Below are 25,973 nucleotides of genomic sequence, written 5' to 3'. Positions count from 1 at the left end.
TTTTCTTAGAGGGCAGAGCATTCCACAGCACGTGGGATCGAATGGAGAACACTTTCGAGCCTATGGATTTCTATTTTTGCTTTTGGAATCACAAGGAGAGCATTTTCCAAGCAGAGACTACGAGCAGGTACACAGAGAATTACCAAATCAGAAAGATAAAAGTCGGAAAGTCCATGCAAACCTTTGTATGTTAGTAACACAACCTTAAAGTTACATCACAGGCATGGAGCCAGTGAAAGTCAGCTAAAATAGGGATACTATGATTAAAATGTCATCCGGGTTCGTCCTACTCCTTCACTCAGCCACCAACCAGGCAGCAGGAAAGGACACAAAAACTAACTCTTTGGTCAGGATCAATCATGAGCTATAGCAGTGTTAGGACTAACGCTGTACAAAGGAACACGTTCCTGGAACACAATCACTTTCCCGAGGAACGAGTACCGTAACACATTCTTAATTTTGTAACGTCAGTATTGTTACTACATGAAGCATCACTGCGTAAATCGGCTACCAGTTGGCTACAGGTTGCCGAATACTTCTCACTCATCACCAATCTTGTTCCATACCTCCCTCAATCTAAAGGCATCATTGAGTGAAGGATGGCATGCTTATGTTTACCAACAATGTAAAATTGTATTGAGTTACAGTACAGTACAATTACTATAGCGCTGTCTCAAGGACAGAGTACTGTGATACAGAATTTCTCCTCATATTCTCCCTACCCAGCCATGTCCCATGTCTGGCCCAGGGGCCGGTTACGGGCCATGATAAAAAATTTTACTGTCCCTAGGCCTCTCTCATAAAGTAAAAATTATGTGGCCCGCCAGAAAGAACCGCAGTATAAAATGTATTTGTACACACAAAAAAATAAAAACACCATTTCACCAAATGATGGCCTTGCATTGTTAATTGTATACCAGTTCCTTATTTTCACTATTATTGCACACTGTTGTTCATTGTTTTTAATATGACATCATTGTTGCTATCAGCTAATCATGTTGCTGTTCTTTGAGGCTCTTCAGGGCTGATCTGGTTTAACCTTAAATTACATAAAAAGAGGGGTGTTAAGGCCTGGCCTACCTCCATCCACCAGAGGGCGCCTAATTAGTTTGTAATTGGGACAGGTGTGTCCAATCACCCCACACCTGTCCCTAAATAGCTTGGCCCTACATAAGGACATTTTGGACAGCAACTAGTGTCGGGTGATTTTCATTTTCCACATTCATTTTTCACCATTCATGCCACATTCACCTTTTTCCATTTCATTCTGTTTCTGAGATTTGTTTTTTGTTTTCTAGGTCAAGCAGTTGTATTGATTTTTATGATGATTTGTTTGTTACTTTGTTGAGGATTTTGTTATTTGTCAGAAAAGGCTTAAGAACGGAATGGGATTCTCCTATCCGAAAGCTCCTCTCCTGGTTCTCCTAGCAAGTTTGAAATCCATTCTCTATTCATTTTGAGTGTCTACAGAAAATCCATCTCAACAACTGGCAATTACATTAACAGCTTCTTACATTTTCAACAATCAATCAGTCCAGCCCTTGACTTGTGGTCAAATTTTGAGTCCATTTGACTTTATCACCCCCGGTGTAGGTGTTTGACATTCCAAAAGGGTGGAGTCGAGCAAGCTTACCATCAATTCAAGTCGTGTTGCCCTATGCATTTTTGCTGTCGCATACATTCATCATCATGCTATATTTGTTTAGTCCGAAACAAAGTGCATCTTACCAGGCATACTGAAGAGAAAACCGAACCAAAGTGTTTTCTCTGTGTTGACGCAAAACATCAGCCCTAGTGAAAGAAACAAACACAACTGACTGACTGAGTGAATTTACGGCAAGAAGACAAACAGGAACGAGAAAGGGAAGGCGGGAAGATGAAGCTTCTGCTCTATACTTACCTTGGATGTGTTGGGGGGTGTAAAACGCTTTGACACCTCGTTTATTACGTTAAACACACTGGAACAGAGGCACAGTGACTTTGGCGTAGCCCACGCAGCCGTTCGGGGGGGTGTATTTGGTCAAACCCAACACCAAAGTAATACATGACATCCCAAAAGGCTATTTAAAATTAAAATAAGAGAGCAACAGGGTGAATAAGTGTACGGTATACTAACTTTGAATGCATATGCATATCTTACACACGCTTGAATTTGTCGGTAACGACATAACAAAACAAGCGCTATTCAGATAACTCTTAACATAGAGAACATGGTTAACAAACTATCAGCTTCTCTCCAAATCAATAAATCAAATGAAATATTCATCGTCTGTGTCTCTTTTACCAGTAAACATCTCCTCCAACTTGGGAGGAGGATAGAGGCCTAAAGCACCCTCTTGCGGATTAGTGTGAAAATAACACGTGAAGTTATATTCAGTACCATTCATAACAATTTGAAACTCAATGATGTAGCAATATGTTAATAATTTTACGTTTGGGTTTCACCGGAAAAAAAGTCACACCCACGGCCAAACTGTGAAAAAAAAACTGCGACTTATACTTGTAGTCGGGAAAATACAGTATGTAGTTTGCCGATATTAGCCTCAACTGACCCATTGTGGCCGTTTAATGATTCTGAACTGAATTTTAATGAGATTTCTCTCAGTACTGCAGATTCATCTATCCAAATATTCTGTGAAGCTTATCCTCTCAAAGGTCACAGGGGTGCTGGAGTCCATACCAGGCATCAATAGGCAGTGGGCAGGGGAAACCTTAACTGGTTGCCTGTCAGTTGCAGGGCAACCTGAGACAGCCAACTCACTCGCTCATTCACACACCTAGGCACAATTTGGACCAGATAATTAACCTGACATGCATGTTTTTGGAAGGTGGTAGGAAACCGGAGTGCCCGGACAGACTGGGGAGAACATGCAAACCCCTCACTGCGATAGCGCGGTAGATGGAATTGAATCCTGGACTTCTGCACCGAGGGGCTGCACACTAAACACTCAACTCCCGTGCCGCACACTGCAGATCATGTCGAAAAATTGACCTCAGCCACTTTTAGCAATTGATCCATTTGCTTAACAACCGGTCATATAAGTGCTGTAAGATCGTAGCTTGCCCATATATTTTTCATTATAACATTTTTGCAACAACTAACTACTTATTATCTACAAGAATGACACAGGTACCTACTTATGAAGGAGCAAAATGTAAACATTAAGAAAATAAAAAAATGAAACTAAAATGTATTTTATGAATGTAGTTCCAACTAGAGGATGCAACAATGAATCAATAGAATTGATTATTTAAAGCGGCAACACATTTTATCATCGATTTGTTGTATCACGCTATTTCTGCGTGACTCAGCACGTTAATTGAATGCAAATAAGAGTCGTTGATTTTTGTTTTGATATTAAAAGGACATGTTTGTAGTACCACTTTGCTCCAGCAGAGGGTGAACACATTTTGTTGTGTTACTGACTCTTGGTCCGGTGACAAACTTGTAATAGTACTTTGGTCATGCAGAGGACGGGGATAACCTAGAACAAACAAAACTGGAAGCCTTCGGCAACCCTCCAATGCTAACAGTAAGCTATCTCGACAATATTACAGTAATTGACAAGCGGCGAAAAACACAAGAGGAAAAGTCACAATCAAATACCTAAAAGGAAGCGAAGGCAAAAAAGGAAGACATGCTGTACACAATGGCAGATAAACTTACCCGTTGATGACCAACTCTGACAAAATAGTCAGAAGTCCCTCACCAATATGGTAAGCAAAGTTTCAATTACTCCAAACGGAAATGTACATGTCTGGTTATGTATTGTATTATTGTATTGTAGAGCAGATTGTGTGCAAATATTTATTTTGTTCTTTTTTGATACTTATTGATGTTTCTGTGCCATGGCCAAATAAAAAAGACTCAAAAAAACATAAACACAGTTCCATCAGATTCAGGCAAATCTCTAATACGATTGATGGTAACTTTACTGCATTTTTATTCCTCCAGTAGTATTTTAAAATAAATTTCCTTTCTTCAAAGTCAAGTCTAGCTGCCATCTTTTGGTTCAATGTGGAGGGTTCTTACAGGTGATTGAAATCCTTAACATGCTTGAAATTTAATGTTGTGATTTCAAGGTTTGAAAAGTGCTTGAATTTTAGGTAAAGTGCTTGTAAATGCTTGGAAATCGTGCCATGTTTCCTTGGATAGGTGTTGGGCTAGGTTTGGATGCTAGGGTTTGGGTTGCAAATAAGGATTTAAAACTTCATCTCATCTCATCTCATCAGCCGTACCGCTTATCCTCATTAGGGTCGCGGGGGGCTGGAGCCCATCCCAGCCATCTCCGGGCAGTGGGCTCTAAAATAGGACTGAAGCTAGGGTTAGAAACTAGGGTTTAGGCTCCTTATAATGGTATTAAACTGAATGTAGGGTTCTGAAATAGGGTTGGGGCTAGGGTTTACAGCTAGAGTTAGGTCTAGGTGTAGGTTAAGAACTAGGGTTTGAGCTCAAAATATAGGTTTTATATTGAATGTAGGGTTGCATAGTAGGTTTAGAGCTAAGATTACGTTTTGAAACAAGGTCAGGGGTAGGAACTACGGTTTGAGTTCTACATTAGGTTTCTAAATCGAATGTAGGGTTTTAAAATAGGTTTGGAGCTAGGGTTGAATGCAGAGTTAGGGTTCGGGCTGCAAATTTGGGTTTTAAACCAATTCTAAGCTTCCAAAAAGGGTTGGGGCTCGGGTTGGGGTTTGAAACTAAGGTTTGGACTCTCGTTATTTTGAGCGGTGTTGGATTTCTTCTTTTAATGGTACTGGAAAAAAATGGAAAACTGACTTTGAAAGTCCTTTAAAAGTCCTTGAATTTGGCTATGAAAAAGGTGTCGTGTACAAACCCTGAATGTGTTCAGTCTAAAAAGAAAGAATATATGTTGTCTCAATGTCTTGACTATATTTTGATACTTTTCATGGAAAACAGATTATTGTCTGGGTGACGCTAAACCTTTGAACAGTAGTGTATATAAATAGAAAAGTTTGTTTTGTTAAATGTTATTAATATGTTCTTTTTAGGAGAGAAACATATCAAATTGGTCACCTACGTGATCCTCGAAAAACAGGGGTCCTGCTGAGCAACAGACCGAGCAACTATCTTCCTTATTTCTAATTGTCTTTGAGAGCGGCAATTTGAATAGGATCCCGAAAGACAAGCTGGCTAGGTTACAAGGTAGACCATTTTCATCCATCCATCCATTATCTACACCGCTTATCCTCAGTGAGGTCGCGGGGGTGTTGGAGCCCATCCCAGCTATCTTCAGGCAGTGGGCAGGGGACACCCTGAACTGGTTGCCAGCCAGTTGCAGGGCACACAGGGAAAGACAATTCGCTCGCTCATTCATACCTAGGGACAATTTGGACCAGCCAATTAACCTGAAATGCATGTTTTTGGAATGTAGGAGGAAACCAGAGTGCCCGGAGGAAACCCACGCAAGCACGGGGAGAACATGCAAACTCCAAACAGGAGGTTCGATCTCGATCTCATGCCCTAGACCATTTTCATCGCGTAATAAAAGAATATCAACCTATTTACTGTGTTGTATATTTGGCCGAGAGCGTATATTTGGTTTTGGCACCGATAGGGACACAACCACAAAAGTCGTACTGTGGAAATACTTCAAATATCTTACCGGAAAAATACTGTAGTACAGTATTATTACAAAACTCGATATTATTTTTTGGCGCTTAAAACAGGGATCTAATTTACGATTTGTAAAGAAATACTACAAAACTACTGCTGCAGTAATCCGACAAAAACATGACAACAATACTACTACGGACATACTAACTATACTACCACAGAAATACAAAAAAAATATATTAATGCAGAAAAAAATCACAAAGGTCTCACTAGAGAAATACTACAATAATCCTACTGCAGCAATACCACAAAAATACTACGGAAATACAACTACAGTGATCTAAAAATATTCTACAGAAATACTACAAACATACTTCAACATTATTACAAAAATAGTAACATGGAAATACAACACAAACCCTACTACAGAAATACGAAAAAAGTACTACTACGGAAATAATACAAAAATCCTACAATAGAAATACTACAAAAATACTAGTACGGAGATACTACACCAATCCTAGGACAGAAAAACTACGAAAACAATTATAAATAAACATACTGCGGAAATACTACAACAATCTACTACAGAAAGTAGTTTTACAAATATTCTACGAAACTGTAAATGAAATTTAGGGATTAAAAACAGGGACCTAATATACTATTTCTGAAAAGAAAAAAACTGTACAGGAATACTGCAAAAATACTTCTACAGTAGTACTGAAATTCAAATATTCCAAAAATATAAATACAGTAATTCTACAAACGTTCTACAGAAATACTACTAAAATAATACTGCTGAAATACTAAAAAAAAATGTACAACAAAAGTAGTGTGAAATTTTTACTTCGGAAATAGTAGACAATTATTCCACGGCAATACTGGAAAAGTACAAATACAGTCACATTAGAAAACTAAGTTGAGGTTTTTAAAACAGGAACCTTATGTATTATTTTGCTTTAATTGTGATAGTTTTTGACCAATTTAAGATAACTGATTTAATCAAAAACAAATATTAAAAGAAATACATTGTGTAGATATCTAAATGCATATTTTAAGGGCATCGGTTTGGTCTTGGCATTGGTGAAGCCACTACTAAGTAAATCAGACTGAGGAAATACTTACTACAAAGTTATTACAAAACTAAATCTCAAATTTAGAGCTTTAGAAAGGGAGCAAATATACCATTTCTGATTTAAAATGAGCTATTACAGAAATAATACAAGTCCATTTCTTTTCAAGTGATCAAGTAATATTGGTGGGCACGTCCCCCCTCCTGTCCCTTTCAAAACTACGCCCTTGTATTTGGCTAGCCATGTGGTCACAGCCACCATTTTGTAACATTTTCTGCGATAAAATAATCACAAGAACAGTGACACATCAGAAACGCCGCCATTGTTTCCTTAACACAAAGGCCCAAATTTCCAGCCCGAATTAATAAAAAAATATGAGTCTTTTTCTTCCAAACCCTTTATATATATTTATTTCATCTTGCAGTTCGGACTGGTAAACGCACGTGCACTAGCACGTGTACTACCGCTGCGTCCGCGCGTGCGTGGGCCTTTCAAACGACAGCATAGCTATTGGCTAAAAGGGCGGGCTCGAGCGGCGCGCGTGGGCGTGGGTGCGTTTCCTTGTGCCCGCGTGCGTACGTATGTTCGTGCACGCGCTTTTGCCCGCTTGAGGTCCAGTGATGGGAATTACAGGAATTTATTTAGAGAAACGGCTCTTTCAGCTCGACTCACTAAAAAGAGCCGGTGTTCTGCAATGCCAAGGGAGGGCAACTGCTTGCAGTCGCGGGCCGCATTGGCTACTTCCATCTTGTCTTATGTCACCATATCAGGTTTGTTTTTTCGTTTTTGGTTTTGGACTTGCTCGTTGTTTTAAGACCTGGTTTGTTTGACTGTGTTGTTCCTGATATTTGTTGATAAATAAAATTATGTGTTGAGCACACCTGATTCCATTCCGACTTCCTGGACTTGGGTCTACCTCGGCAAACGTGACTATTTATGGTTAATTCATTTTGTTTTTTTTTGGGAGAATTTTGGTTAGTTTTTTTCATACTGTCTTTTGGTTGTTTTCTGTTCCTGTTTTGTTCCTTTTTTGTTCCATTTGTTTTGTGTTTTTTTGGGGTGAGTTTTGTGCATATTTTGGTCTTTTTTGGTCGTTTCTTGGAATACTTCGGGTGTGTTTTGGTCAACTGTTATTCTTTTTTGTTCTATTTTTGCTTTTCATTGGTTACTATTGCGTTTTTATTTTTTTCGGGTTTTTTTTTGTAATGTTTGGGTGTTTCCCGGTTAAATTTTGTTCATTTTATGTTAATTTTTTGTTGTTGTTTTTGTGTCAGGTTTCTGCATTCATTATTATTTTTTGCGGTTATTTCTTGTTGTATATCGGTTGTTTCCTGGTCAATATATGTTTTTCTTTTATTATTTGTTCATTTTTGGACGAATATCAGGCACCAAACTAGGGAAAACTGCACACTTTTCCCTGATCATCCCAAGACTTTATATTGACTGGTTGGAACGCACGCAAAGTCAGTTTTTTTTGTTTTTGGCTTGGACAGTTTACTATGTGTTTTAAGGCCTGCTTTGGTTTGTGTTAATAAATACAACCTTGTTTTCAGCACACCTGCCTCCATACCAGCTTCCCTGCATTTGGGTCCACCTCCACAAACCAGACACTTTTTATTTGTTCGTCTTAGTCGTTCCTTGTCATATTTGAGTCATACAGAATCCCAGAAAAAAAAAAGTAAATCGACCAATCACAAGAGGAAAATAAGCCTCGAAGGGATCCAGCTTTTGGGGGGAGCTGTCTAATGTTGCCCACTTCCAGGAGTCGGTTGATAGAGCCGGTAGGTTCCCGAACGACACATCACTACAGAGTAGCGACAAACCCGTTCGCGCGGACGCTGCCGTACCGAGGTCGACGCATACGTGACAGGTAGCCTTCACACGGTCTGCCTGGTGGACACCACCCCAAAAATCTTCAGGATTTCCCTCAAGTTGCCTACTCCACCTCTCTGGGGACCTAAAACCGGATTTATCGTTCGGATGCTGTTTGTGCTCCAATTGACGGAGGTCAGAATTGTCACGTTTATTTTGTTTGATTGCTGTTTTTCATTTCTCAAGAGGGAGAAAGATGCCCTTTAATAGACTTAAAATAGGTCAAAATAGATCATTTTAGTTTGAGGAGGCTTGTTGGCCTTAAGGTTTGAACACTGTGGCGACAGCTCCAATTTCACTCCTCTTTATTCCCTACTGGACGACATCTAGGATCATTTCGGAACGTTTTACTTCGAATTTAGCTTTCAAAAAAATACACAACACCAGGAGAAAAAAAATACATTTCTTTTATTTCTATTCCTACCCCAACGACCATCTCATTTCTTTCTTATTTTTTATTTGTATTCGTTTCTAATAATTAAATATAAATGAGTGCACAGACGGTGTCCGGTGTCTCCTGGTCAGGTTCCGAAATTTAAAAAAAAGCGCAAAACGGCAGGCGCATAACCCCTTTGCGCATTTCAAACACGCCTTCTTCTCATGCACGCGCACAGACTGACCTACTAGCGTCTTATTTGCTGTGTTTACTTCATCAAAATACGTGCCTGGTTTTTGACGGTCATGCAAAATCTACCACGTTCGTTTTTCACCCATTTTTCATTTTGTTTGAGCGAATTCTTGCGCCTTTTTGCAATGTGTTCATTTAGAAATAATGCACAACGTAGATTGTTAGTATATGTATATTTTTTATACAGGGCCTCGCAAATTGTATTTTAAAAAATCGAGTGCAAGAGAACGTGCACGCGTGTGGTGCAGGCGCACAAATTAAAAAGCGTTTTTCTTTCCTATAATGACGTGCAGAATCCGAGCTTCGACGATTTGCCTCTCAAACCGCAATTTTGTGCCAATCGTTGATCACTTGTCTCATTTTCCTTCTTGTTTTTTTTTTGCAAAAAAATCCAAGATGCAAAAAAACAAGATTTTTTTTAATTCCCCTTCAATTTACTGAACACCAACGGTCCCGAATTGCCGTCCACTTGTATAGAATAAAAACACGAGGCCTCTTCGTCTCCATTTCACACCCAGTGTGGAAAAATGTCGGGCTTTTCCCTCCTGCACTTAAAATCGGATTAGCAGGCCGAGTTTTTTTTTTTTTTGCAGAGGGAATTCCATATCAGGATTTTTCCAGAAGATTTAATGGGCGTGGTCCGCAATGGGATATTCTCAGGTGTTTTTTTATCCTTGAACTTGAATTTCTTTGGGGGATTATGACTGCAAACGCAGTGAATTTCGTTTTTTTCCAGTGTTTTGCATAAAACAAGGGCGTAGCTTTGATCTTGGTATCGTGGTTTTGTAGTATTGATAGTATTCTGTTGTAGTGGCCTTCATTATTAACAGTATTTGGTTTAGTGTGTGTTAGAGTGCTTGTGAGTGTCAGATCACGTCTAAGAATTGGTATAAATTAACTATTGTAATCAAGGGTTTGGTCTTGGCATAATGTGTGTTTTTGAGGCGATCTCATAATAACGTTGGGAAAAAACAACAATTCCTCGATATTGGTGGGGACATTTGCCCTCAATCAATGCTAAAAATACACACTTTGATCAAATATGTTTGCTGCATTACTGGGAACATGCAGTGAAATGGCGAAGGTGCGTTTGTGGCGTGTTAAAACGTAGGGCGACAAAAATCATTTCGATTTTCGGGAGGGGTGTATTAGGGCGTTTTTCTCCATCTCTATATTGGATTAACTACGCTGACAAATCAAGTGGGAAAAAAGCCAAGGGCTCTCAAGGTAACAGTTCTCCCCGGAGGGCATGCAAAGTCAAACATTATGCATGGTTTAGTACTTTCCGCGCGCTTTGATCCATCTCTCATTTAAAAAATAAGAATTTTTCGAAAAGTCTGCGAAATGATCCGGATCGTTTTTTGCACATGATGTAATACAGACGCATGTGTGTTCGTTGAGAACATGTAAAATTAAAAAAGGCGTACCAAAACCGCGTTACGGAAACGAAATATTGTGTTTTTTCGTGTGTTGGGTGTTTTAATTTCGACAATGAGTGTTGTCGTGATTTGTATTGGTTAGAGTAGCCGTTTCTGTGCATTTTGGTGCTCTCTAACGGGTGATGTAATGCCGCGGCGGGTGCTGCAGCAGATCGACACTACGCAAAGAAGGCGTGGCCTGTTTTTACAAATACTTATTTATGTCACATTAAATAAAAAATATTGTTTTAATCCCAAGGACTGGGAAAATAATGTCAGAACATGACAGTATCTAAAGCAGGGGTTGCCAACGTCTTTCAACCTGAGAGCTCCTTTTTGGTTATTGATTACTAGTCTTAAATGGAATTCTAAAAGGGTAAATTATGTTATACATTCCCATTACAATTTGTATGTATTTACGAGGTCGTAATAATTAAAAGTGGGAGTTAGAATCTTAACCGTCAACAACTAAAATATTGTTTCAAACACACTGCTCATGTCAATGATTTCTCATGTCTGTTAGAATTAAATTTTCCTAGAAAATCACCAAGACCAATCATGGCTATTTGTATAAGAATTCCGCGGGTTGAATTAAACAATAAGCATAAGTACATGAACGGAATAAACATGCATTTTTAACAGCCCAAGGTCGAGAAAATTGCATTTATTTGACATGAAATGAGGCTTATAAGGGAAGCTGATATGATTGTCTGCCATGCTGCTGCTATGGCTATGCCAAAAGACCAAAAACGTTTGTTTATTTTTTTGCTTTTTTCCCCCGCTTCCTTTATGTTATTTTGTTCCTCTTATTTCTTATTCTTTCTCCTGTTTTTGATTTTTTCCAATTTTCCCCATTCCTTTCAATATGTTTTTCTCTTCTATATTTTTCTTCTATATTTATTTCTTTCTCTTGTACTCTTTTGTCTTCCTTTTTTCCTTCTCCCTTTGTTCTTTCTTTTGTCAAGGACCCACTCGGGAAGGCGTGGAAGCACAGTGCAGAAAGACGGATTATTGCAGTAATAGATGTCTTTATTTGGACAGAGTTCCGTACACGGGGAGTCAGATATTGGGCCAACAGTATTAAGATGACTAGAAGCAGCAATCGTGGTCCAAGAGGCAGGCGAGGGGTCTTTGATCCAGTGAACTCACTTTGGCACAGGCGACCGTCCAAATGTTCGGCACGTGGTACTAGTGGTCAGTAAAGGAGGAAAGGGTTTGGTGCACAGGATGTCAACAAGGCTGTGACATGAAAGCTTGGAACGTGACCAAAGAAGCAACAACGTAGCAACCAAACTGAGAAAACAGAATGTTTAAATAGTGAAGAGAGAGAGGTGAGATTAGAGCGTAATCAGGACGAGTGACATCAGGTGTGGGTTAGAAATTATTGCCAGGAAGTGAGTGACCAAATAAGGGGAGGACAAGTGAAAGGGAAAGAAAGTGTCAGGACCAGAACGGAAACAGGACCCAATTGCGTGACGTTTACCACATGTTTTATTGAAAGAAAGAGGAAGGGCTGCACCCACGATCCGGTGTTTGCTGGACGCGGGAAGCAAGTCGTTCTCGGATTCGGACTGTGATCCGAACACGGAAGTGGATCTTCCGTAGCGAGCGATGGCGGTGTCAGGGACGGAAAAAAACGGTCGGTAGCCGGGACTGGGAGAGCAAAGCGCGGTCGGGGTCGGAAACAAGTCTTAAGCCAGAACGGGAGAGTAGACGTAGTCGGGGACAAAAAGAGATCGTAAGCTGGCACGGGAGAGCAGACGTGGTCAGGATTAAAACAGGTCGTAGCCGGAGACAGAAGGGAGTAATAAAACGGGACAGGTGGGAGTCAGGGTCGAAAAAGGCTTGCCTACTATACGCTGAGTTTCGCAGACGGACTGACAACAGGGGATTGAGGGGACTGAGTTCAAATAGTGACAGGGAGCCAATCAGAACCTGTGGCGGTTGGTGCCAAATCAGCGGGCACAGGTGAGTCACATCAGTAATCATGACAGAAAGAGAAAATCAAACCTGACTGTGACATCTCCTTTTTTCTCCCCCCTTTTTTGTTCTCATTTTCCTTCTTTTTTGTGCTCCTTTTTCGTTCACGTGAGGCTGGGCAAAAAAGGAGAACATAAAGAGTCAATTTGAGTCTCCCTGTTTTCTCTTTTTTCACGAGTTTTTTTAGCAATCGTTTTTCAGTTGCACTCCACCATACAGCGAAATTTAGTGGTCAAATATGATACACTGTTTCTTTAAAAATGTTTTTATTTTTTATTTTTGGTCTGTAAAAATAATTGTCCGGACAACTAAAAATATACCTCCTAATTACAACAAGATTTTTTTTTTTTTCTTTTTAAAGACAACATTTAATGTGAAAAGTCCTTTCTGTTGTTTCTTTTTTTTAATTATACACCTTTTACACTATTGAGACCACATTACTGTCACTCAGACTCTATCAATTTCAAAGTCGAGGCCTGCGGGCCACATTCAGCCCTGGAGAAGGCTACATTTGGCTTCTGAGATGATCTTGTTTCATTGTTGTATCAAACATCAGGAATCCTTGTGCCAGGTCACCCTATTAAGGACTTTTGAAGCCCCCCCCCACCACTGTAAGTCTGACCCCTGTTTTATGTGGGTGATAATAATTGTGCAACCCCCCCTCCCATGCATTTGATATAACCCTCTTGAGACTGATTTCCGGAGACGGGTCTGCTTACCATACGTGGTAGACTCCTGCTTTGCTCCCCCTTAAAATGCTTACTTCTGTATACATTTTTTTCAAACCTCCTTTTCAAATCTAAACAACAGGGAAAACAAATATTGACTTAAGGTTAGTATTTTAGTCCGCCAGACGAAGTATTAGCACGACAATAAACCGCTCCAACAATCGCATTGGATTTCTGTCCTGGTAAAAGTTCCGCTTTTAAACAAGCATATTTAAGAATTATGAAAATATATTCTCAAGACACATTGTGTTTTGCGAGTAAAAAAAGAGTGTGTAATGATATTTAATGCTTTTCAATGTCAAAATGTTTGCATGTATGACCCTGTCATAGGCTGAGAGCTATTATACACTATATTAAAAAGAATGGTGTCCGCATAAAAGCTTGATAGAAATGTTTGTGTTCGGGTAGTGGTCAGCAACCTCTTATGTACCATAGACTGGTTTAATATTTAATTTTGTTCTCGTGGCTTTTTCTAATAATAAATTAGTCATAATAATAACAAAAATTGTTGAATTATTTTGTAGAATGATGGTGGACCCATGTGGGGGAGGCAAAAAGAAGGATAGTATTTATCAACAAAATCAGGACCAAAGTACCAAACATGTGAGTACTAAACAACTAACAAAATGTGCAAAAAAAACCCCTCAAAATACAGACCAAAACCGGGAATGGACAATGCAATGAAGAAAGTCACACAGTAACAAAATAACCAGACAGTAAACCATAATTAAAATAAAACAGACCTGGCGTGGTGGAAGTGAAAACGACAAAATGACCAGACCACGTGTGAGGTTGAAAAAGTCCTTTTAGAGCAGGCTTCATAAACCTTTTCAAGCTCAGAGTTACTTTTTGTTACTTATTAGCACAAAGGACACCCAGTTTGATATGTAATTTTAATATAACAACTTGTTATTACCATTATTATTTTAAAACAGGTGAGCAACTTAGCTATCCTCACGGGGAACCCTGGTGCCAGTGGGTACCACGTACGAGCCTCCTGTTTCAAGGGGTTCAGGAAATTGGGCACAGGTGTGTAATAAATGGACACACCTGTGCCCAGTTCAAACCCCGGTTGGGGCACTCTGGTGTTAGTGGGTATGTCAGACCCTAACAAATAATACTAACATTAATAATAATACCAATGTGTCTAAATCATCTGCGCTATCACTAAAATAAGAGGGATCTAGATGAGATAGGAAAAGACATTCAATTTTATCTCGTCACACAATTTTTACTCTTGGTGCCACATTGTACAATGTTGTTTCAAAATAATCTTTCCCATAATGCTCCATTACATTGTACAACTTGGCATTGTGTGTAAAACATTGAAATGAGAATGCATTTCCCTTTCGCATTTACCATCCTAGTGGCCTAGAGTTTAGGATGCGGCGCGCTCACCTCCTTAATACGGGATCGATTCCCATTGAATCCAATATCGAGCAAATCAAGAAAGCGATAATTAGCAACTGATTGATAAATCATTGCTCAATTATGGTGATATACTATCATAATTACCAGGGTTGGGTAGGGTTACTTTAACTTGATTACTTTCAATTACTTTTGGATTACTCCAATACCAAATATGCTAATAAAAGACAAAAGAAACTAAATATGAATAAAATTATGACTCACAACACGTGGTAAGCTTTCTCTCCTGGCTTTGATCTCTTTGATCTCCGGCAAAACTAACAGAAAAGGCGACAGAAAAAAAAAGAAAATAAATCCAAACAGCTTGCCAACATCATTTTTGCCATTCCATATATTCTGTTACTCCCCAAGCCTGCACAAAATTTAGTAATTGTATTCATATTTAGTTTATTTTGTCTTTTATTAGCATATTTGGTATTGGAGTAATCCAAAAGTAATTGAAAGTAATCAAGTTAAAGTAACCCTACCCAACCCTGATAATTACATTGTACAACATTGTTTCGTCTCAACTCTTTCCCATAATGCTCCTTTACAACTTGAGTCAAAATAGTGTGATCATGAGATAAAATTGAATGCATTTTCTTATGTAATCTACAATCCTAATGACCTAGTGGTTAGGATTCGGTGTCGTGACCGCGGCCATTCTGTGTCACGAAATATAAGACAGACCCAAATGCAGGACTCAAAAGACGTAAAATGGGGAGGTGATAAAATCCGAATAAGGGCGTTCATTCAAGAAACAAAAACGACTTCACTAATAATCAGGGGAAGTGGAACCAGGACAGCTGAAGAGGGAAACTCAAGAGGGAAACTTGAGAGGAAATTTTTGAAAGAGAGATTTGGGATTACCTTCAAAGTTATGGCTGGAGTGGAAGATCTTGGGTCAAGGAGAGAACTGAACAAAAATGCCTGAGAGCAGAGACTTTAAATCTTGAAAGGGAGATTTGGGAGTACGTACATTTAAAAAGAAGGGGGGGAGAAGCTCGTCGTCTTGGCGAGTTAATGTCTTCAGGAATCAAAATGATTCAGCAACGTGAGGTGGGAGCCTGAAACATGTATGGTCCAAGTGGCTGATTGTCTGATTGGAAGCACCGGGGAAGAGGAATTGTGAAGGGAACCGGAAAAGGGGGTAATGCTGCCATCTCTTAGAGAAGAAGAGGGACAGTAGGCGCCAAACCACGACATTCGGTTTGATTCCCGTTGCATCGTATGATGAGAAATGAGGTCAGTATTATTTGTTGTTGGATTAATCATCGCCCGAATATGGTAATATACTTGGGACCGGTCCGCGGCCTGGTAGTTGCCGACCACCGGTCTGACGCGTAGACCAGTAGTTTTGGTCATTATGCTGGCCGCATAAAAGCCTAACAGAAATGTTCGTGCTAGAGCGTGATCAAGAGAGAAAAGGATAGAATGTCTGACATCTGGGCGGGTAATGAGCTTTGTGAGTGGGAGTGGATAAGGTGGAACATCCTCCCTCGCTCTCCACTTTACCTCCTCCCGTTTACTGTCAGCGCTGAACAAATCGTTTCACTGCAGCAAAAACACCCATGCAGAATGATGCGGGAAAACAAGAGATGGCGTTCATAGATGGGAGACATTTTGTAACTGCGAGTCACCTGCTGCAAAATGACTGTCAAGTGGCGGCCATTTAAACACAAGGGCCTCGCTGGTGGCTTTGCTTAATTTGCTGTTGCGCAAGGTTGCTTGTGTGCTTCTTAATGGACCCTTTCATAGCCTACGTCAAGCGTGACATCACAGTGGAAGCTGGAGGCTAAAGAATACTCCGGGCTGGTCAACACACTGAAGAAATCACGCATTTGTTTCTGTGAGTTGGGTTTTAAAATGTCGTCATGTGTGTTTGTGTGCCAGAATCGGATCAAAAGCATCAGTGATCATAAATTGAAGGTTTACAGGATCCCATCAGATACTCCTAATCACAGAAAAACAAGAGAGCTGTGGTAGATTCATTAAAGCGAAAAGATTGGACAGAGACACTCATGAAAAATATTCAGATTTGCAGCAAACACTTCATATCAGGTATGAGAGATTAAATGTTTATCACTGTTGCTATCGACCTCCATGTTACTTAATATATTGGCAAAGCACCTCGTTATTTTCTTAGCTTTAGCTAACTTTAAGCGTGAAGCCGTATCAGGAGATTTTTCCCCCAAATAAAAACAATAAATCCATGAATAATAAAATGTATCGAATAAATGTCTTGTATTGCGTGCGTGTTTTATTTTCGACCCACGTAGTGTTTATAATGCTACCGTTTGTATTTAGGCTACACGCTAAAAGTTAGCTGAAGCTAAGACAATAAAAAAGATACCTCTGTCAAGACCAGAACGAAAACAGGACCCACTTGCGTGCGTTTCTCTTAGTTTTATTAGGAAGAAGGGAAAGGATAGTATACACGATCCGTAGATTGTTGGTCGTGGGGAGCGGGTTACTCAGACGCGGAAGTGGTATTTCTCTGGATAGCAATGGCAGTGTTGAGAGTGGGGAAAAACAGATCAGTGGCCAGGACGGAGGAGGTAAAATGTTGTCAAGTTCAGAAAGTGGGTCGCAGCCGGGAATCAAACAGGAATCAGAACAGGAGAGAGTCAGGGTCGGAAGACTTGCCTCGCGTAGCTGAGGTTCGCAGATGGACTGACAACGGGTGACAGGAAGACGGGGGATTAAAAAGAGACAAGCAGCCAATCAGCGTCCGAGGCAGTTAATGCCAAAGGAGCAGGCTCAGGTGCCTTGCATCAGTAATCATGACAACCCCCCCGATATAATAAGTAACATGGACTCGAACGCAACAATCCTAATTGTTTAATTTCTCTTACCCGATGTGAAGTGCACACGGCAAACCTGAGCATTTTTGATGAGTACCTCGGTCCAGTCTTTTCGCTTTAACGCATTTACCACAACCCTCTTCTTTTTCTTTCATCAGGAGTGTTTTCTGGGATCCTGTAAAACTTAAATCTACAATCACTAACACTTTTTTTCCGATTTGGCACACAAACACACAACATGACGACTTCGAGCAGCAACGTCAGCTTTGTTTTCATCTGTCTTCTGACCAGCGCAAATATATATATATTTTTTGCCTCCGGGTGAAGCCCTTCCAATCTGATATGTCACAATGTTTACAAAAAAATGAAAAGGTCTAAACATAGGAGACATTTTGTAACTGCGAGTCACCTGCTGCAAAATGACTGTCAAGTGGCAGCCATTTAAACACAAGGGCCCCGCTGGTGTGTTTACTTTATTTGCTTTCATGCGCGTGCGTTCACAAAGACACGCTAGTGTGCTTGTGTTCTTGTTAATAGGATCTGGATTGCTGCCGCCTTTTGTGCATGGACTGGTTCCTGCGGTGGCGGTCAAATGATCTTTTGAGCGAGAACAATGATCCATTCCGTTTAGCCTTTTAACCCCCGACGGTCCCCACGTTGCAACAAAAGGCGAGCACAAACACGTGTAACCAGGACCCCACCCCCCTCTACACACTCCCGGGGACCTATCCAATTTTTTTTCCGTTTATGAATAAACATGGGAGACCAGGTACAGTTGTAACCCATTTTGCTTTCTCCCTCCCCATTTTATGATCTTTTGTGCTCGTCCTCTCAAACCTCTATACATAGTACTTCCATTTGTTATTCACAAGTAGACATCAATGCTATGTAGCTTCAAAGGTCCATAATCGTCTCTCAAACAGCGAGCTACTGTACACAGTGTTTCAACCATACCCAGTAGCAAGTACAACTGTAACACTGCTAGAGGACAGTTGTAACAGTGTGATTCATTACTACAAATAAGCATCAGATAAGTCAAAATTTGAAGAACTCTTTGTTTAATAAAGATATTTGACAAGAAGACCATGAAATACAACAAAGTGCTTGTGTCCTATTAATCCTTTTGTATGGACAGCATTTCTAATCAGAGTCTAGCAGTCAAGCAGTTGTGGCAAATATATAAGCCAGTGCCTGGGGTTCAGCATTCACCGGCAAATTGCTTGCGATCAAAACATTGTACCCATTTTTTTTTCTTTATTTTTTTTCATTGCCAATACGTTTGTCTATACACACAGTACAGAAGCTGTCATTTTTGGATGTGTTACAACGGTCCCCGGACCCATCAGCAGGGTTGGGAGTAATGGCGTTATGTATCTACTGTTATGTTATCCAATTCATTGTTTTTTTTTCCTCACAACGCCGTTACTGTTACTGACAATCAACAGCGGTGCGTTACTTTGGCTGCAGAACACCAACATTGGCGTGCCGGGTAAAACTGATGCCGGCGCACTTTTATCGCTCCCTCCCGAGTTGTTTACATCACTTCTGTTCCGATCATGTAACCCTTTAAAACAGGGACTACCATATAATTGGATAGCGATTATGAATATAGTATTTTGGGGTGCTTTCTAGGCCAACATTCACAATTGTCCCTCACACTTCCACCTGAAATGCTCCGCACCCCGTACATAAAACGTCTTGGAAATTAATGAAGCGAGATCTACGATCCATTCCGTTTAGCCAATCAACAGAATGTTTCCTCTCGAGACGCCATTTTTTCTCTTTTGATTAGTCAATATGCATTTTTCAGGGGGACTCTGTGTTGTTCACTTTAAATTTCTTAAACATTAAAAAGGTTACAATGTTTTTGTATTTTGTTTTCTTGTAGCTTTATAAATATTTTAATTTTGTTTACCATTCTTTCAGTATCAATGTGTTTATACAAAAATTTATTTTTATTGTTTTTTATTATTGTATTTTTACTTTTGTTTCTTTTTTTCTCAATTTTTTTCCCATTTAATTTTTTAAACCGACTTTAAATGGTTTACTGTTGATTGTTTTTTTTTATATATTGATATATTGTACTGTTTATATTTGTTGCACTTCAAGTGTATGATAAATCTATTGCTGGCGAAGTGCAATGAATATTATAAGGTTCTTATAACACCACTACCTGTCTGTTCCTCTCTATTCAACTGACACAAATACTGCTCAGAAAATTTCAAATTCTTTGACAACACTTCTTTTTAGAGTAATAGTAATAGTTATTTTCCCTGGAAAATATTTACATTTACTACAGCGTAATTAAGTCACTAACTAGTTAGTTTTGAAAAGAAGTATTGAGTAACTATAACTAGTTAGTTTTTTGTGTGCCCAAAACTGCCTATCAGCCATCATTATGCTAACATGTTCTCCAAGTGGGTAGCTAGCATGAAGAAAAAAAAAACAGGATTGAAGACAAAAGGATGTGGATATAACAGCCATGTGCCAGTATTTTTCAATAATTAGCATATTTGACATGAAACAAAAAACAGTGGAAAAGAAAAAGTTCGAAATCCTACCTGAGAATGTGTTTTTTGACCATGAATTTGAGACAATGCCACTCAAAGTCTTCAAACGTTTTGCATGAGGTCAAAATGGAAAGGGGAGTATCCTATATCAGTGGCATCAATAAAACTCTTTTTCGATTGGTCAACCTTTGACTTTTACAGCTGTATACCAAGGGTGTAGTTTTAGTATAGGCGTAGGGGACGTGTCCCCACCATTATCGAGCAATTATTGTTTTGTCCCTACCAATATTATGCGATCATTCCTAAAATACATTATGTCCTCACTGATGCAAAGACCAAACCTATGCCCTTACAATATATGCACAGATATTTGTGTGTTATGTTTCTTTGAGTATTTGTTTTTACTAAAATTATTTTCATCAAATTTGTTTTGAAACAATCACTATGAAAGAAAAATAATACAGTATATGAGGTCCTTGTTTTAAGCACATAATTTGAGATTCAGTTTTGAAGTATTACTGTAGTCGTATTTTTGATTTTCGTAGTACAGTGGTACCTCTATTTAAAATTTGATTCCCTTCCAGCTTTGTAACCTGGTAACTGCGAGACGCATTTTGTATGTAAATGAGCTAATCAGATCTAAGTATGACATTTTTGAAATAAATCATAAAAGAGCATCAGAACATGAAACAACTGCATGTTAAAATTAGATTACTGCACAATCAACGTAAAACAAGAGGCATATGATGTAAAAAAACAGAGAATAAAGGAAAGAATGAAAATATTCATTTAAGTTTTTGCCTCGCATTCATAAAAAAACTGATCCATTGACGTCTGCTTTTAATCCGTCGGAAATGCACGAGGCAGAAATAGCGATAGCCCGACTTGTCAACACTTTTTCCTATTGATTCCTTTCCACAATTTCTGAGACTTCAGGGAATTTTGCTCTAATGTCTTTCATTCTGGCTGAATGAATGATTGCCCCGTCCTCCTCCCCGCTGCCTTGCGAGAAACCCTCATCGTCTGAATTTTGAACTAGGACCGTGACACAAAGAGCATGCTGGGAGCACGCATGCGCATTGGTTGTCAGGCAGATTTGAAACCATAGCCAGTTTGTTTACGTTTAAGGAGATTTCTTAGCAGGCTATTTCCTTATTTTTCTGTTGTCCACTGTTGTTAGTTGTTTTGACTATTACATCATTGTTGCTATCGGCCAATTATGCTGCTGTTCTTTGAAATCCATACCTCTTCGCCCTTGTCTGTTTAATGTAACCTTAAAGAATTGATAAAAAGAGGGGGCTAAGAGGAGGGCTTTCTTATCTGATGGCACCTCTACCTTTTCATCTTGCAAGTACAAAATCCATTTATGCCTTCTCTCCTTATTTTGAGTGTTATTTTGTAGTAGCATGTCTGTATGATAGTATTACTGTAGTTATTTTGTAGTATTTATTATATTTTCAAAATAAAAGTAAAGTATTATATTAGGTCCCTGTTTGAAGCACTACAGTTGAGATTCAGTTTTGTAATAATGTTTTGGTATATTTATAGTAGGATTTTGAACTACAGTATATCTGGTGTAGGAGTGTGATATTATTTCTGTGGGTGGATTTTTGTAGTATTTATGTAGTTGGAATTTTGTAGAGGTTCTTTAGCAGTATTTTTGTAGTATTTCTGTAGTTGTATTTCCTTTGTAGGAATTTTGTATTGTCGTATTACTGTGGTAGTATTTTTTAGTGTTTCTGTAGTATAATACACCAACCTGCCAAATTAGAGAGAAGGATTGGACATGTCAGTTTCTAACTTGTCTTTGGAAGAAATTCAGATTTCAAACCCAGGCACAGGTCTCTTGTGTGTTTTCTATAGGAGTTACCGTATTTTCGCACTATAGGGCGCACCGGGTTATAGGGCGCACCCCCAAAGAATAGTTTTTGGTCCTATATCTTCCATAGATAAGGCGCACCGGATTATAAGGCGCTACAATGGGAACGTCGACAAAACAGTCAGATGATTCAGTCCAACTGATTACCCCCTTAACATTCCCAAAGCTTGCAAAGAAGCAAATACGTGTCGTAGACACGTGCGGATGCGGTGTCCGTACGATGTCACTCAAATGCATCATTTCAAATATCATTCGGAAGGTTAAAGTCTTGGGATTCAAGAAATGCCAAACATTTCTTAGTTTCTATTTTCTTTTTCGCTCGCAACTTTACTGTGCATATAACAATAAACACTTGGAATTGAGTTTAATTCACTCAACTCATCACAGCAACATCAAGATCGTTCTAAAACAAGATACCGGGAAAATATAAAGCCGCATAACTCACCTAAGTTCTCACGTTCAATAATGATACACAATCATGGTCTTCTTACAACCGTGAGTGAAGTAAATCCAGGAGAGTAATCTATTTGCAAATACAGACTAATAAAACATGTTTCTTTATGGTGTACTTTAGCAAGCTTGCTAAGCTTGCTACGCCATTGCTAAACTCGGCCAATTGCAGGGTTTGTTTTGGCCATCTAGCCAATCCGAGGCTCTGATTAACTTCAGCCAATAGCGATCGATTTAACGGATGATTGACACATCTTTTTCGGCCAATTGCAGGGTTTGTTTTGGCCCTCTAGCCAATCCGAGGCTCCGAATAACTTCAGCCAATAGCGATCGATTTAACGGATGATTGACACATCTTTTTCGGCCAATTGCAGGGTTTGTTTCGGCCCTCTAGCCTATCCGAGGCTCTGAATAACTTTAGCCAATAGTGATCGATTCAAATGATGATTGACACATTGGTTAGCCAATGAAACGCCGGTATATAAATCCCAGCATACACCGCGGACTACTCCACGTTAGGGGGAAAATCGAGTTGGCGGCTGTTGCGTAAGTTGCGAGACCTTGTGATTTAATGTTGAGCCATATATAAGGCGCACTGTGTTATAAGGCGCATGGTCAGCTTTTGAAAAAAATTAAGACTTTTAGGTGCGCCTTATAGTGCGGAAAATACGGTACTACCATATCCCATGGTCAACGTGATACAAAATGAATGGATGGGTGATTTTTTTGGATAGAAATCTACATGCATGCTGTCTCTTCCTCGCTCTCTCTCTATTTCCCTCTCTTTTGTTCTCTCTGTTTTTCTCTGTGTCTGTCCATTTTCCTATTTATCTGTCTCTCTCTCCCTCTGACTATTTCAGACAGAACTCATGTTTCGCCTGAGTGTTTCGATCCCTGACTAACAGCATCCGTATCGAACCCGTGCCACACTGATTTCGCTTATACCCTTTATTGACCAAGTACCATATGGGTAACTTGGAATCTTTTTTATTACTTTGGCTACGAAAGAGTCAGAAATCATGTTATGAGTGATTACTATTGTTTTTTTTTCCCCAGAACCAAAACTTTCAGTAGCTGGCAATAGCTACCATAAATATGTGTTAAGACATTGTAAAAATAGTTTAAAATTAAAAACCAAACACAAAAAAGGCTTTTCAGAATTTTAATGAAATAGAGACTGGAAGTGAACATAACCACACTGTAAGACAACATAAACTGTAAATAAGGACTGTTATAAAAACATACAAAAAACATTTTTAGTCCATATATAGTCAACTGTTTTTCACCATGACCAGGCGTTTTATGGGCCTGTGTGGAAGATATTGAAGCAATTCCTGGAGACATAGACCCAGAATTAATTGCCCCTTTGACAATCAAAACTAACAAAATAATGTTTAAAGGATTCAAAAGATTACAAAACATACTTACTGAAAACAAAACATGCTTTACAAAATGCATTACTTATTTTGCCCCGTTTGTGTCATTTCTTGCCCGTGATTGGTCCGTTGCCACACGAGGATGCCTGGGAGAAACCAATGTGGGAAGTTGCTGACACCTCGTGGTTCTCTTGGAGAATTACTTTAATTCACTTTGATTTTTTTCATATCGGTTAATTCAAATAGCGCTTGTAAAATGGGGGCGCTGGCGCCCCCATGGTAATAAGAGGCTTTAGGAAAGCGCATCAAACTATCATCACGTGGGCCGCAAATGGCCTGCGGGCTGTGAGTTTAAGACTAATGTGTACAAAGGAGTGTAGGAACTTTAATTCCTACAACATAAAATTAATCCATGTCACCGGTTCTTAAAACTGTCTCGGATCGTATTTGGTCGAATTCAACAGAACACTGTCTCTTTGGACTCATCATCAGATAAAGGACTTTCTGGCAGGCTGAGTGATAGTCATGCTTTCTCATGGGAATAATGAGATTAATCTACCCAGCAGATGACCGATAACTCCGAATAACCATTGTGAGAGAGGAGAAATGCAGCAGTATCAAAGCAATTTTAATTAAGGTGGTAGACTTCTAACTATATATGATATATTAGCTTCAAGCAGTCTCTTCATTTGCTTATTGTATGGCCATTCTGTTGTCATTGAAGTACATTGACAGTGTACAATAATCTAGGGGTGGGCAACTATTTGGAGTCGGGGGCCATATTAGCATCAATCATGGGGCCAAAGGGCCAGTCCTGGAGAAAGAACCAATGTTTTCATTTATAAATAAATATGTATGTACAGTAGATATCTACATGATATATTTCTATTGAAATAAATTAGTCTCATCTTATTGGTTTTGAGACAATCAAATTGTTGGGTCCCGTTTTCAGCATTACATTTTATATTGATTTTGTAGTATTACTGTAGTTTTATTTTTTATTCCTGCAGTCGGATCTTTGTTTTAGTTTTGCAGTATTTTTGTATTATTACTGTCATTTTATTTTTGTATTATTTTTGTAGCATTTCCACAGTAGCTTTTCTTGCAGTATTACAGCAGTTGTACTTTTGCAGTATTTCTGTTTTAATACTATTTTTGCAGTATTTCTATTTTAGTACTACTGTAGTGGTATTTTTTTAATCATTTATACGATATTTGTTTTCTTTTATAATGGAAGCAAAATAATATATGTTTCCATAGGAGTCTGCTTGATCTGATCCCATAGAAAGCTGCTTTATCTGCTCAAGTGTCCAAGTCAGTTAACTATTCAGCCATCCATCCATTATCTGCGCCGCTTATCCTCAGTAGGGTCGCGGGGTTGCTGGAGCCCATCCCACCTATCTTTCGGGCACTGGGCAGGGGACAGACTACTGACTTGCACATTCACAAGTAGTCACAATTTGGACCGTCCAATTAACCTGACATGCATGTTTTTGGAATGTGGGAGGAAACCAGGGTGCCCGGAGGAAACCCACACAAGCCCGGGGAGAACATGCAAACTCCGCACAAGAAGGCTGGCAGCTGGATTTGATCCCTTGACCTCAAAACCACTCAAGTTAACTATTCATATTTCAGATGACCAATCAATAGTGCAATATAGCAGAAAGAATATTTGTACTTTCACTGTAAATTAGGTTTCAATGTATAATAGAGCATTTTAACAAATAAATAGATAAATAAATACATGTGTTTACTTTGTGGGTTTAAGTTCTTGGAACGTAACCCCCACAAAAATAACAATGGGTTACTGTATAATGTTAAGGTCTGGTAGTAGGTGATGGACCCATGTGGGGGAAGCAGGAACTGAAGGCAGGGTGCTCAAAACAAGGACGGTAGTTATTTACAGCACTAAGACTAACGCAGCAAACAAATAGTGGGCACAAAGCAACTGATAAAATGTATGTCCAAACAAGAAACAAAGACAAAACCTGAAAAAGTTTAAACTGGAAAACAACGACTGAAGTAACAAAGAAACACCAGACACAAACACAAGCAAACCTTGCATGTTGGTAGAATGAAATGACACAATGGCCCGGCTGCATGTAATGTTTAAAATTCCCCATCAAAGGGTTTTTGATAACTGCGCAAAGGTGTGTAATAATTGTGCCCAGTTCAAACCCTAGTTGGGGCCCTCTAGTGGTTGGAGGTATGTCAGACCTAGACATATACAGTGTAAGTGCCTTTACGTTTTCCTGGGTCTTCACCTCATC

General features: G+C 39.2%; 1 protein-coding gene across 1 annotated transcript in view; it reads left to right on the top strand.

Annotated features, from left to right (window-relative positions):
- Positions 1 to 8,472: 8,472 nt before the first annotated feature.
- Positions 8,473 to 25,973, top strand: part of LOC148351478 (neurexin-3a-like) — a 37,584-nt gene continuing 20,083 nt past the window's right edge. The window contains exon 1 of the mRNA XM_088354953.1: positions 8,473 to 8,658. The gene's annotated coding sequence lies outside the window, so the exon portion shown is untranslated. The remainder of the gene's footprint in view (positions 8,659 to 25,973) is intronic.

The sequence above is a fragment of the Urocampus carinirostris genome, chromosome 15, assembly GCF_059441175.1.
Source record: "Urocampus carinirostris isolate Australia breed hairy pipefish chromosome 15, RoL_Ucar_1.0, whole genome shotgun sequence".
Classification (NCBI taxonomy): domain Eukaryota; kingdom Metazoa; phylum Chordata; class Actinopteri; order Syngnathiformes; family Syngnathidae; genus Urocampus; species Urocampus carinirostris.
Note: the sequence above shows the minus strand (reverse complement) of the source record. Positions and strands in the feature narration are given on the sequence as shown.